The sequence below is a fragment of the Phyllobates terribilis genome, unplaced genomic scaffold (assembly GCF_046119375.1).
Source record: "Phyllobates terribilis strain yellow unplaced genomic scaffold, ASM4611937v1 Scaffold_7__3_contigs__length_470593459, whole genome shotgun sequence".
Taxonomy (NCBI): domain Eukaryota; kingdom Metazoa; phylum Chordata; class Amphibia; order Anura; family Dendrobatidae; genus Phyllobates; species Phyllobates terribilis.
The window spans coordinates 112,289,625-112,301,670 of NW_027362767.1; the positions used below are offsets into that span (position 1 = coordinate 112,289,625).

At 40.4% G+C, this 12,046-nt stretch overlaps 2 protein-coding genes across 2 annotated transcripts in view; one reads left to right on the forward strand and one right to left on the reverse strand.

The window, feature by feature from the left end:
• LOC141153867 (protein transport protein Sec23A) overlaps positions 1-12,046 on the reverse strand; it is a 246,812-nt gene that overhangs the window by 119,134 nt on the left and 115,632 nt on the right. The gene's annotated exons all lie outside the window — the stretch shown is intronic.
• The window catches only part of LOC141153868 (rhodopsin, GQ-coupled-like), a 42,758-nt gene continuing 34,318 nt past the window's right edge, over positions 3,607-12,046 (forward strand). Inside the window, exon 1 of the mRNA XM_073639100.1 lies at positions 3,607-3,748. The gene's annotated coding sequence lies outside the window, so the exon portion shown is untranslated. The remainder of the gene's footprint in view (positions 3,749-12,046) is intronic.

Here is a 12,046-nt window from a genome sequence, read left to right on the forward strand (position 1 = left end):
GTTCAATGTGCGGATGGTACCCAGGTCTGGAGGAGAGGAGACTCTCATCCAGACCTGGGTACCATAGTACCTGTAAAAAAAAAAAAGAATTTAAAATAAAAAATAAAGATTATATTTACCTTCCGATGGCCCCCGGCCTCCTCAGCGATGCGTGCGATGTGTTGGGCAGCTCGCGATGGTGTGAGGACCTGACATGACGTCATTGAGTCATGTGACAGGTCACGCGACCGCTGACGTCGGCGGTTGCGTGACCGGCCACATGACTCAATGACTTCATTGCAGGTCCTTTACACCACCGCGAGACACCGGGGAGACCGAAAGGAGCGGAGAAGGAGACCGCGTGCCATCGGAAGGTAAGTATAATCTTTATTTTTTACCATTCTTATTCTTTTTTTTTAACTATTTCTTGGTCACACTATATAAATCCATGCCGGTTGCATGGATTTATATAGTGTGAACAAGTTGTCAAGCACTTTTCCAAGTGATGCGAAAATCGCTTGGAAAGCGCTTGACAGCCCGCATGCGGAAATGCATGAAAAAACGCTTGACAAACGCTTCTACCTGGCAGGAAAAACGCATGTAAAATCCGCATGCGTTTTTCCTGCCAGGGAGAAGCGTAAAAAATATGCAGCATTTCTGCATTGTGGGCACATAGCCTGAGTGAGAGTACAGTAGTTAAAAAAAACACAACAACTGAGAGATAAGAAAGAACACCATACCTAGAGCATGCTGCATACTGGAAAAAAATAAACAAAATAGTAAAAAACACACAAAAACAACAAAAGAGAAAAAAATCACAAAAATACACCATTTGGACTCCCAAACCCCCTGTATGGAGAGTAGTGCATCACTTGTGAACCTATTGACTGGTTAATATCTAATACAGAATTTTTTACTTCAAACATGTAGCAAACACAAAAAGAATATAAGCAAAAGCGCTGTATGTGAAACCACCGCAACTGTGTAAAAGTAACACAACATAAAAAAATTATATCAATTTAGTGTTGCAGTTACCATCCCGACAGGGTGCTGAACAGTCACTGCTGTAATCACAGTATCTCATGTATTTATGATCAGTGCTCCTTGAGTAAACGGGTTTTCCCCTCAAACAGAAGTACATTTTAATCAATAAATCTTGGAATGAAAAATAATTTTCACAATTGCATGTGTTAAAAAAATTGTTCCTATGCTGAGATAATCTTATACATGTGCCCCTGCTGTGTACTGTGTAATGGCTGTGTCTGACCGTGCAGGAACATGGTCTGATCATACCACATCTCCTGGGCAGGGGAGGAAGCAGAAGAGTATACAGACATTATAGCAGGGGATCACAGCTGATTCTTTCTGTGAATTATTTACAGAAGACTACTATTCGAATGGATGGAAGAATAGCCAGAATGGCAAAGGCTCAGCCAATGATCAGCTCCAGGATGATCAAAGACAGTTTCAAGTTACCTGTGACTACTGTGACAGTTAGAAGACGCCTGTGTGAAGCTAATCTCTTAGTAAGAAGACATGTGCTGAAGCGGATACAATTTGCCAAAGAACACATCAACTGGCCTAAACAGAAATGGAGAAACATTGTGAACTGATGGAAGTAAAGTTGTTCTTTTTGGGCCCAAGAGCCGCAGACAGTTTGTCAGACGACCCCCAAACTCTGCATTCAAACCACAGTACACTCTGAAGACAGTGAAGCATGGTGGTGCAAGCATCATGATATGGGCATGTTTCTCTTACTATGGTGCCGGACCTATTTACCACATACCAGGGATCATGGACCAGTTTGCATCTATTAAAATACTTGAAGAGGTCATGTTGCCTTACGCTGAAGAGGATATGAAATCCTTGAAATGGGTGTTTCAACAAGACAACGGCCCTAAACACACCAGTAAATGAGCAAAATCTTGGTTCCAGTCCAACAAAATTAAGGTTATGGAGTGGCCAGCCCAAACCCGGACCTTAATCCGATAGAACACTTGTGGGGAGACATCAAAAATTATGTTTATGAGGCAAAGCCAACAAATGCCAAAGAATTGTGGGATGTAGTCAAAGCATCCTGGAATGGAATAACAGGTGACAGGTGCTAGAAGTTGGTTGACTCTATGCAACATAGATGTGAAGCAGTTCTAAAAAACTGTGGTTATACAACTAAATATTAGGTTGGTGATTCACAGGAATGCTAAATCCTAAAAAAAGAGACATATTGTGAGTTTGTAAAGACAAATGCAGACACTGGTATTTTTTAGAACAGCCCAATGTTCATTTTTTGTTATTTTCTGTAAAGTAGTTAAAAATTATATACATTTCTCTTCATGTTTTGAATTAGAAAACAGTGTGCAATGTTCCCAATGCAGGAAATAAAAGCTGGTATAAAGATTTTGTGCTTATCTCATGTTTTTGAACACACTACTATTATTTTGAACACTATTGTACAACCATACCACTATTTAAAATGGAATCTGTCACCCCACAAAACGCCATTTTACTGTAGCAAGTAGTAATATTTAGGTAAATACCGTGTAAATCATATCTCATAGGTTTACTGGAAGAGCGGCTATTGGGAGAACACCATTGAACCTGTGCATCTGACTCTGCGTCTCAACGCAGAAGGTTTGATCTAGTGACGTCATCGCACCTGCTGTGCGGAGCTTCAGTCCTGACAATGTATAGAGCTGAGCAGCATTTCGGGAGGAACAGGGCTGTTGAGTAGGTTTTCTTTTTGCAATCATAGTCATGGACTGTGTAGACAATGATACTGTGTAGGGGGGCGGGGGAGGGCACCATAGGCCATGATACCATGTAGGGACCATGATACTGTGTGGGCATCATACTGTGTTGGGGAGAACTTTGGCTGCATTATACTGTGCATATGGAGGATACTCTGGACCAATCTGTGCTGGGGAATTCACTGCAGGGGCATCATGCTGTGCAGGTGGGGGTTACTGTGTGAGAATCCACTATGGAGGTAAGATACTATGGATGGGAGGAGGACATTTTTGAGGACGTCCTACTCTTAGGGGGCCAGCAAAGTGGGTGAGAACACTAAGAGGCATCAGTAGGGGCACTATTACTGTGAACATGCCGCAGTACATGTCCCTCAAAAAGTTGGGAGGTCTTCTTTTCTGCAACTGTGACTATACACCATAACCCCCGCCTACTCTGTGGAAAAATATTTTTTTTGTGAGGGCGGGGAGGGTGCAATTAGAGCTTCTGCTACGGGACGCCATGATTTCTATGTACGCCCCTGACTCAGGGCACATAATTCTGAATTAACACTCAGCCTGACACAATTATCAGTTATGATTTCAGCAAAGATTGTATCCACCTTGTATCCACCTTTTCACTAATTAAGACAACTAACAAAAATGTCATTCATCAAATATAATGACCATAAAAAGCCATCATGTGAGATTACAGTAATTGTTCGTGTTGCTAAACAACAAGACAACTCGAAATGCAGCAAGGAGGAAATTGGCTATAATGTGGACAGCAATAAAAATGCACTAGCGGGCAGGATAGTTTGTTTGGGTTTGTGTCTCTAGGGCACGGGCACTTACGTGCCTCAATCAGCGAGCAAACACTGGATAAATCAGGATGCTGCATGTCATCTGATTACTGACCTATGGACACCGCACATCTAATATTCATCCACAGGCAGGGGCAGCTGCTAAGACTTCCAGAATTCCTCCATCTGCAGTGATACTTCTGCGTTCTGTCACATTGATCCTCGGAATGCAGTAACTGTCTGGTAAGTCTGTTCTTTTACTTTACATATTCTTCTGATTATTACTATGAAAATGATTCAAGAGGGAAGGTTTAATTCTGCAATGTGATTGGATAATCTCTGGGATTGTTAGTCTCGGTATGTTATCTAAGGGATAGGGAAAAAATTGCTGAGCACTGGTTCCGAGACGGCTGGGACCCCCAGTGATCTGGACATTGGGGATGTAGGACCCTGAGAATGGGGTTCTAGAGCCCTGTTGTTAATCTAATGGTGGTGTGCAATGCTTAGCCTCTGCTCCATTTATTGTCTATGGAGCTGTCAGGAATAGCAGTCAGCCCCGTAGGAAGTGAATGGAGCAGATCCCCAGCATGCGCACCTGCAAAGACCCATTCTCTGGATTCCACAGTCTCAATTTCAGTATACACGAGAACTTGACTTTTTTGGGCATAACCATTAAATATTGTCATAAGGCTTGCACTTCAATTCTCTTTCACTAATCCTGAAGAATCCAACATCCCTAGCACAAAATGCTCTACAAAGAGGTTCTGCAGCAACTTATTCATCATATGTTCATTACCTAAAGGACTACAACTGATTTCATGGATTTTTTTGGGATCAGGTAGAGAGAGGAGGACAAGAGAGTGTGCTGATGAAGCTGGTGATACATAAGTAATACACCAAAGTGCGAGCACCCCTTTAGGGATGAAAAATTCTAAACAACATATTACCCAGAGGGTATGAAGACCCTATTTAAGGGATATGCTAAAAGATAACTTTTATTAGTTTTCCATTAAAAATGGTCAATATTTAAAACTACTAAAGTGGACTTGTATTGTTCCACTATTTAAGGAGTCTCCTAATATTGGAATCCCTCTCCTACCAGCTACAATTATTTAACCTTTCTATATACATGTATTTTCAGACCTAGATCATGGCTGCAGTCCATGAATCTATGTAGCACTCCTTCTCTTTCCTACAAGTACCACTAAAGAAACTAAAAAACACACATATATAGCTCCCCCGACTAGTTTCGCCTATACAGGCTTCATCAGGGGGCCAGGGCTATACGTAGGCGCTACATAAGTGACACACAATAGATGGTGTTAGGGTGGGAGCAAGTACTGCCTGCGAGGAGCAGATATCCAAGCGCTGCAGCCCCTTCTCTACCAGTGTCCAGGGCTACAGTATAAACAGGTGCCAGCTGGTGACGGACAGCGCTGGCCTGACATTGCCTGCTGTTTGTCCTGCTACCTACAGATTAATAAACAACCAGGTCACAGCAAACAATGCACAGGGCGAAACTGGCTGTCAATAATGTAGAATGAATTAGCACAGTCTGAACACCATTCATCCGTTACTAGCTCTGAAGCCTGTAGCTGCGGCCACTGCTAGCCGTCCCGTCCATGCAGCAGGAACATGCCCCACCTCAAGGCTGCTTCAGATGAACATATTAAACGTCCGTGTGCTGCCCGTATGCAAACCTGGTATCATACAGACAGCACACCGAGCAATGCAAGTCAATGTAGTTGTTCACATGAATGTTTTTTTTTTTTAATTTTTATACACACGGACAGATGATCTCCATGTAAAAAAAATAATTGCAGCCTGCACTACTGAGATCTGTGTTCTGGGTCAGATTCGCTCTTTATAAGTCAATAGGTGCGTAAAAAATGGATCAGGGTCACCAATCTTATGTCATGCGTTCTGCGTGAATCCTTTACAATTATTAAGACAGGAAACTGTATTTGGCCTTTATTGTTTAATGGTTTATGTAAAAAACAGATACCATAAGGATGTACAGAACGGACACACGAACGTAAAAAACAGACACACGGACAGCAAATGGCTGACAATACGGATGAAACCATGTGGTTTTCAGGAAGGAAAAATGGATGATTTTGCACAGTGGACTTAAGGAGGCAGTGAACTTTCAGAGACAGTGGTGATGGGCCTAGCTATTTCCCACCTTCCGCTGTGTGCCATCCTGTCTCCTCTTGCTGACTCAGAACTCACTTTGCACTGCCCATGTTAAATGCAAAATGTAAAAAAAAAAATCACATTTGCAGGCTATTATTATTATTTATTATAGTGCCATTTATTCCATGGCGCTTTAAATGTGAACTGTCAATACATTTATTGATGGTGGGCAACCAAGCTGAGTTCACATATACTTGTTATATCAGGCTGTTTGTGAGCCTGATGATACTCAATGAATCAAAACTTCAGGCAAAACTAATGCAAAAATGCATCAGCTATAATCGGCCCTTTCCACCATTTACTCCTAAGCACTGGCCCGGGATGAAACATTGTACTCTGGACAGATGGGAATGATCTTATTGCAAACAAATATCAGTTTCCTTCTCCTGGCATTGCCGATAATCGCCAGATGGAAACAACTCAGCAACAGGAATATGTGAACCCAGCCATAAGTGGCTCAGGAGATGATTCTACGTCAAAGCAGGGAGAATCCGGTAGCGTTACATAACCAGCGTCTGCCTGTTACTGCAGCAATCGGAGGTTTCGCCAATTGCTGCAATTTAACCAAGTAAATGGAAAAACTGTCAAATTCTAAAAGCAGCATATATAGTTGAAACCAGAAGTTTACATCCACTATATAAAAAGACATATATGTATGTTTTTCTCAATATCTGACATGAAATCAGAATAAACCTTTCCCGTTTTAGATCAATTAGGATTATCATCATTTTTAATATTTACCAAATGCCAGAATAATGAGAGAGAGAGAGGATGTTTTAAGGCATTTGTATTACTTACTGCAAAGTCAAAAGCTTAGATACATTTCATTAGTATTTGGTACAGTTGCCCTTAAACTGAATGACTTGGGTGAAACGTTTGAGATATCCTTCCACAAGCTTCTCACAATAATTGGTCGGAATTTGGGCCCATTCCACCTGATAAAACTGGTGTAACTGATCCAGGTTTGTAGGTTGTCTTGCTCGCTCCTGCCTTTTCAGCTTTGCCCATAAATTTTCAATAGGATTGAGATCAGGATTTTATGATGGCCGCTCCAAAACATTGACTTTGTTATCCTTAAGCCACTTTGTTACCATTTTGGCAGTATGCTTCGGGTCATTGTCCATTAGGAAGACCCATTTCCGCCCAAGATTTAACTTCCTGGCTGATGTCTTGAGATGTTGCTTCAGTATTGCTGCATAATCTTCTTTTCTCATGATGCCATCTATTTTGTGAAGTGCACCAGTCCCTCCTGCAGCAAAACAACCCCACAACATGATGCTGCCACCCCCGTGTTTCACAGTTGGGATGGTGTTCTTAGGCTTCCAAGCTTCTCCCTTTTTCCTCCAAATGTAACGATGGTCATTATGCCCAAAAAGTTCAATTTTAGTTTCATCAGACCACAGGAAGTCTCCAAAAATTAAGGTCTTTGTTCCTGTGTACATTTGCAAACATTAATCTGGCTTTTTTGTTTCTTTTGGAGTAATGGCTTCTTCCTGGCATAGTGGTCTTTCAGCCCATGTTCATACAGTACTCGTTTCACTGTGGTTATTGACACAATCTTACCAGCTTCCGCCATCTTCTTCACAAGGTCTTTTGCTTTTATCCTTGGGTTGATATGCACATGTCGGACCAAAACACGTTCACCTCTGGGACACAGAACTCGTCTCCTTCCTGAGCGGTATGATGGCTGGACATTCCCATCTTGTTTGTACTTGCGTATAATTGTTTATACAGATGAGCGAGGCGCCTTCAGGTATCTTGAAATTGTACAGGACACTGTGACATGCAGGGAAGGGGTGGCATTATAATGAAGGGAGGAGGTAGGGATTTCTTACGGGCCCAGAGCAATCATTACCATAAAGGTATAATATAAGATTTCACAAAATCAAAACCATTAATATGGGGCATACAGGTATGGATAGATTTACATTTCTATCACCTGTATGCCCATATTAATAGGTTATATACATCCAAGGGGGTGACAGATTCACTTTAAAGCCAAATACCATATCAAAAACAAAGCTTTGTTATACGACAAACCAAAAAGATGCAAAAACCACAGCGTCAAAAACGCAATGAAAAAATGAGAGTAACATAATTTACTTAATAGGTGCAGAAAATCTGCAATATCAAAAACTCACCAAAAGCTCATCATGGGAACGCAGCCATCGAAAGCAATGAGTAAGTGCAAAAACACTGCTATCAGTTTCTGCAGTGTTTTTGGTGAAAAAAGCGCAGGTACAGCAGGATGAGAAACTCATAAATTTTTGTGATTTTCCCAAGTATAATGCATCTTGACATTATCGCATGAGAATGAATGTTAGTATTTATTTTAATCTAACGTAATTTGCACTTATATTTTTTAAAGCAATCCTTTTGTTTCTCCCAACTTCAAGCATAGTTTAATTAAATTAGTGATAAGTGTTAATACGATCGTCTGCACGAGCCCTATCGGTCTGAGTGTGATCCGACAAAACATCGGATCGCACTCGGATCAATGTTATACACATGTCCTCGGACAGAGACTTTTCGAGGAATTGATCTCTGCATGTCTGAATTTGATCCCATATTCGGATCGTACTTGGCTATACAAGTGAATGAGTCTGTGGAAACCATCGGACTGCACTCGGATGACATCTGAGTGCAGTCCAATTTCCGCGCACTGACAGAATAGAGAAGATGGAGACATTTATTTCCATCTTCTCCTCATTTGAGACAATCAGATCACACTTTTCCTAGAAAAAGTCCCAAATTTATCATTTTCTTAATAGATAGTCTGAAAAAATGGACCCCACAATTAGTCATACAATTTGTAATACCCTATGCAAGGTTGCATACTACTGACTGAGTAGTATGCAACTTTATCTTTCGAAAAGCACATTTTGTTAGAATACATGTGGACGCCATTTACAGAGTCTTTGAAGTACCAGAATAGCAAAAAAGAAAAAAATCAGCTCATTTTGGAAATTACACCCCTTGGGAATTCATCTATGGCGCAGTCACTACTTTGGCCCCATAGCGGTTTTACAGTAATAAGCATGGATAGGATGTTGTAGAGTTAAAATGGCATATACTGCTACACCATGCTATAAATGTGGATGCTAGCTGCAGACCGAGCACACTGAAAGGGGGCATTTGGATTTAGAAGCCGAGATTTCACTGGATTTTTTTTTTTTTGAGGGGGGGGGGGGATTGGGGATGAGACATGTTGATTTTACTTTTATGCCCAAAAAAGACAAAAGTATTCTAGGAGTAATATCTTTATAGGCTAACCATAAAAATTATATTTGCAGGCTTTCAGAGCACTGAGGATTTAGATGGAAACCCTGACTTAAGTGCACAGCGTAGAACATAGACATGATAAATGTGAACCAAGCCTTATTGTGATTTTTGGGAGGCAGAATGAAGAAAAACATCAATTCATTCATTTTTTTTATTTACTTCTTTGCCATTCACTATGTGAATGATGTGAAGCTGGACTGAAGAAGCACTCCTCCTCCTCCCATCAAAGTTTTTATCCACTTAATATATTGCAATCATCATATTATATAGCACTGTGCACTTACAATTGCTCATTTTACCTTTCTACCCAGTTAATTCTACTCTTTTCCAATACGTTTTGACATCACGTGATTAAAAACTGACTAGCTGAATCCTTCTAAGCTCTATGTAGAAACAGGAGGTCAATTTTTCCTGTATGAGTCATAAGTCACTGCAAAAGCCCCTGGCAGGGGGAAGGAGAGAGCAGCTGGGTCAGGAGTTGAAGAGGTGAATGACTCATGCAGGGACAAGAGACTTCCTATTTCTACACAGAGCAGAGAAAAGAGAAGAATTAGCAGTGTAGAAAGGCAAAATGAGCAATTGTAACTACACAATGATATATAATATGACTGCAATATACCGTATTAGGCCGGAGTCACATTAGCATATCACATCCAATGCGAGATGCTAATGACACTCAGCTCCTGTGATGTCGGCTCCCGAAATCTCAATATGCGCATGCGCCCCCTCCAGCAGCCATTTTTTCAAAGTCCAACACAGTGAAAACAATGGGAAGTGTGGGACCTCTTCTGACATTTTGTGAAAGCCCTGGGCCCGCCGCAGCCTCGCCCCAGTCTTGCTGCTGCCAGCTTCCGGCAGCAGCGACCCCTGCCGCCAGGGACCCCGCTCCACTGCAGCCACCCCTCAAGTAAGCTACAGTAAAATCGGACTATAAAGACACACCAACATTTTATATTAAAAAAAAAATCCTATTTTCTCCCCCAAAATTTTGAGTGCGTCTTATGGTCCGATGCATCTTATAGTCCACAAAAATATGGTAAATCTGATACAAATCTGCAAGGCAAAAATAAGCAACATGTGCTTGAGACTTCAGGAATCTCATTCACTTTGCTGGCCCTAGGGCATCCATCAGGTTTTGTGACAAAACTGCAGAGAAAAAAACTAAACAAAAGCACAATGTGTGCTCAGACTTTTATTAAGTTTTTTCTTCAGATTTCAGTGCCCTTATAATTACAGATCATTATCATCAAAACACCACTGAAAGGTGCTCAGGTCCGGTGACAGGAATATACAGACACAACTTCTGTTCGGCTACGAAAACTGATCGTTGGTGGATCCATTCGTTAAATCATTAAAGTGCTTATCAGATTTTCATCCATTTGAAACAGATTCAGTTTTTTTGTTTATAGGATCCATTTAAAACGGATAAATGTTGGACTTGTGAACTCAGCCGTATGCGTTTTTTGCATGGTTACAAATAGAGGTAACCGTGTTTATGGGGGAAATGAGCAGTGATTAAGAGTATGTTTACGCCACCCAATTTGCAGCTTAAAATGACCGCCAATTGCAATGATACATACTGAACAATCTATAATCATGCTTGAACATGTTTTTTGTTCAGCAATGGAGTCTTACGTAGTAAGCATGCATACCGGCCAGGCATACAGGCCATGGAGGTTGAGAGCATTACTTATAGATTTCTTTGAAACAATTGTACCAGCTAATTCCAAGTCTTTCTGTAGATCTCCACAGGTGTTCCTTGGCTCTTGGACAACTGTTCTGATAATTCTTTTCACTCCTCTCTCTGACATCTTGCGAGGAGAACCTGGCCGTTGCCAGTTTATGGTGAAATGATGTTCTTTCCACTTCTGGATTATATGACTCCAAAAATGCTCCTTGGAACCTTCAGTAGTTTACAAAGTCTTCTGTAACCAGTGCCAATAGTATGTTTTGGAACAATAAGGTTGCAAAGGTCTTGAGACAGCTCACTGATTTTACCCATCATGAGATGTTTCTTGTGTGACAACTTGGTAATGAGACACCTTTTTATAGGCGATCGGTTGAACCAGCCGATATTATTTTTCATTAAGTGTCATTATTACTTTCTAATTACTGATAGATTTCAGTTGCTGTGATGACTTTCCATGGCTTTTTCAACATCTCTTATTTCATGTGTTCAATATTTTTTTCTTGTGTCATTTCTCATTATTACACATAACTTAATTTATGGACATCTATGCTTTGATTTCTTTGTCTATGTGGATTGAATGGGTTGCTACCAACACCCGGTAAGAACATCATGTCAATAGCACATTTAGAATTATAATTACTTGGAAAATTGGTGACTTGCTCAATTTCACCTGCTGCATATATATATATATATATATATATATATATATATATATATACATACAGTACAGACCAAAAGTTTGGACACACCTTCTCATTTAAAGATTTTTCTGTATTTTCATGACTATGAAAATTGTACATTCACACTGAAGGCACCTCTTGAAGCTCATCAAGAGAATGCCAAGAGTGTGCAAAATAGTCATCAAAGCAAAAGGTGGCTACTTTGAAGAACCTAGAATATAAGAGATATTTTCAGTTGTTTCACACTTTTTTGTTAAGTATATAATTCCACATGTGTTAATTCATAGTTTTGATGCCTTCAGTGTGAATGTACAATTTTCATAGTCATGAAAATACAGAAAAATCTTTAAATGAGAAGGTGTGTCCAAACTTTTGGTCTGTACTGTAAATATATGTATATATATATATATATATATATATATATATATACACATACACACACGCCCAAATATATATCATATTTCCTAGTGGATTGTTAGAGAGAAATAATAAGCTACTTCACGATGAAGTATGGGATAAGATGGGGATCCATATACAGTTTCATGCACGGGGCACTTTACTATCTGTGTCCGCTCCCGGTGACTTAAAAGGCTTGTTAGACTCCTCAGCACAATCTTTTCGTGTCTCCCTCTGCATGATTTCTCACCCTGCTCCTTAATCTTTCTCCGTTTCCCCTACAGTAAAATCAGTTGT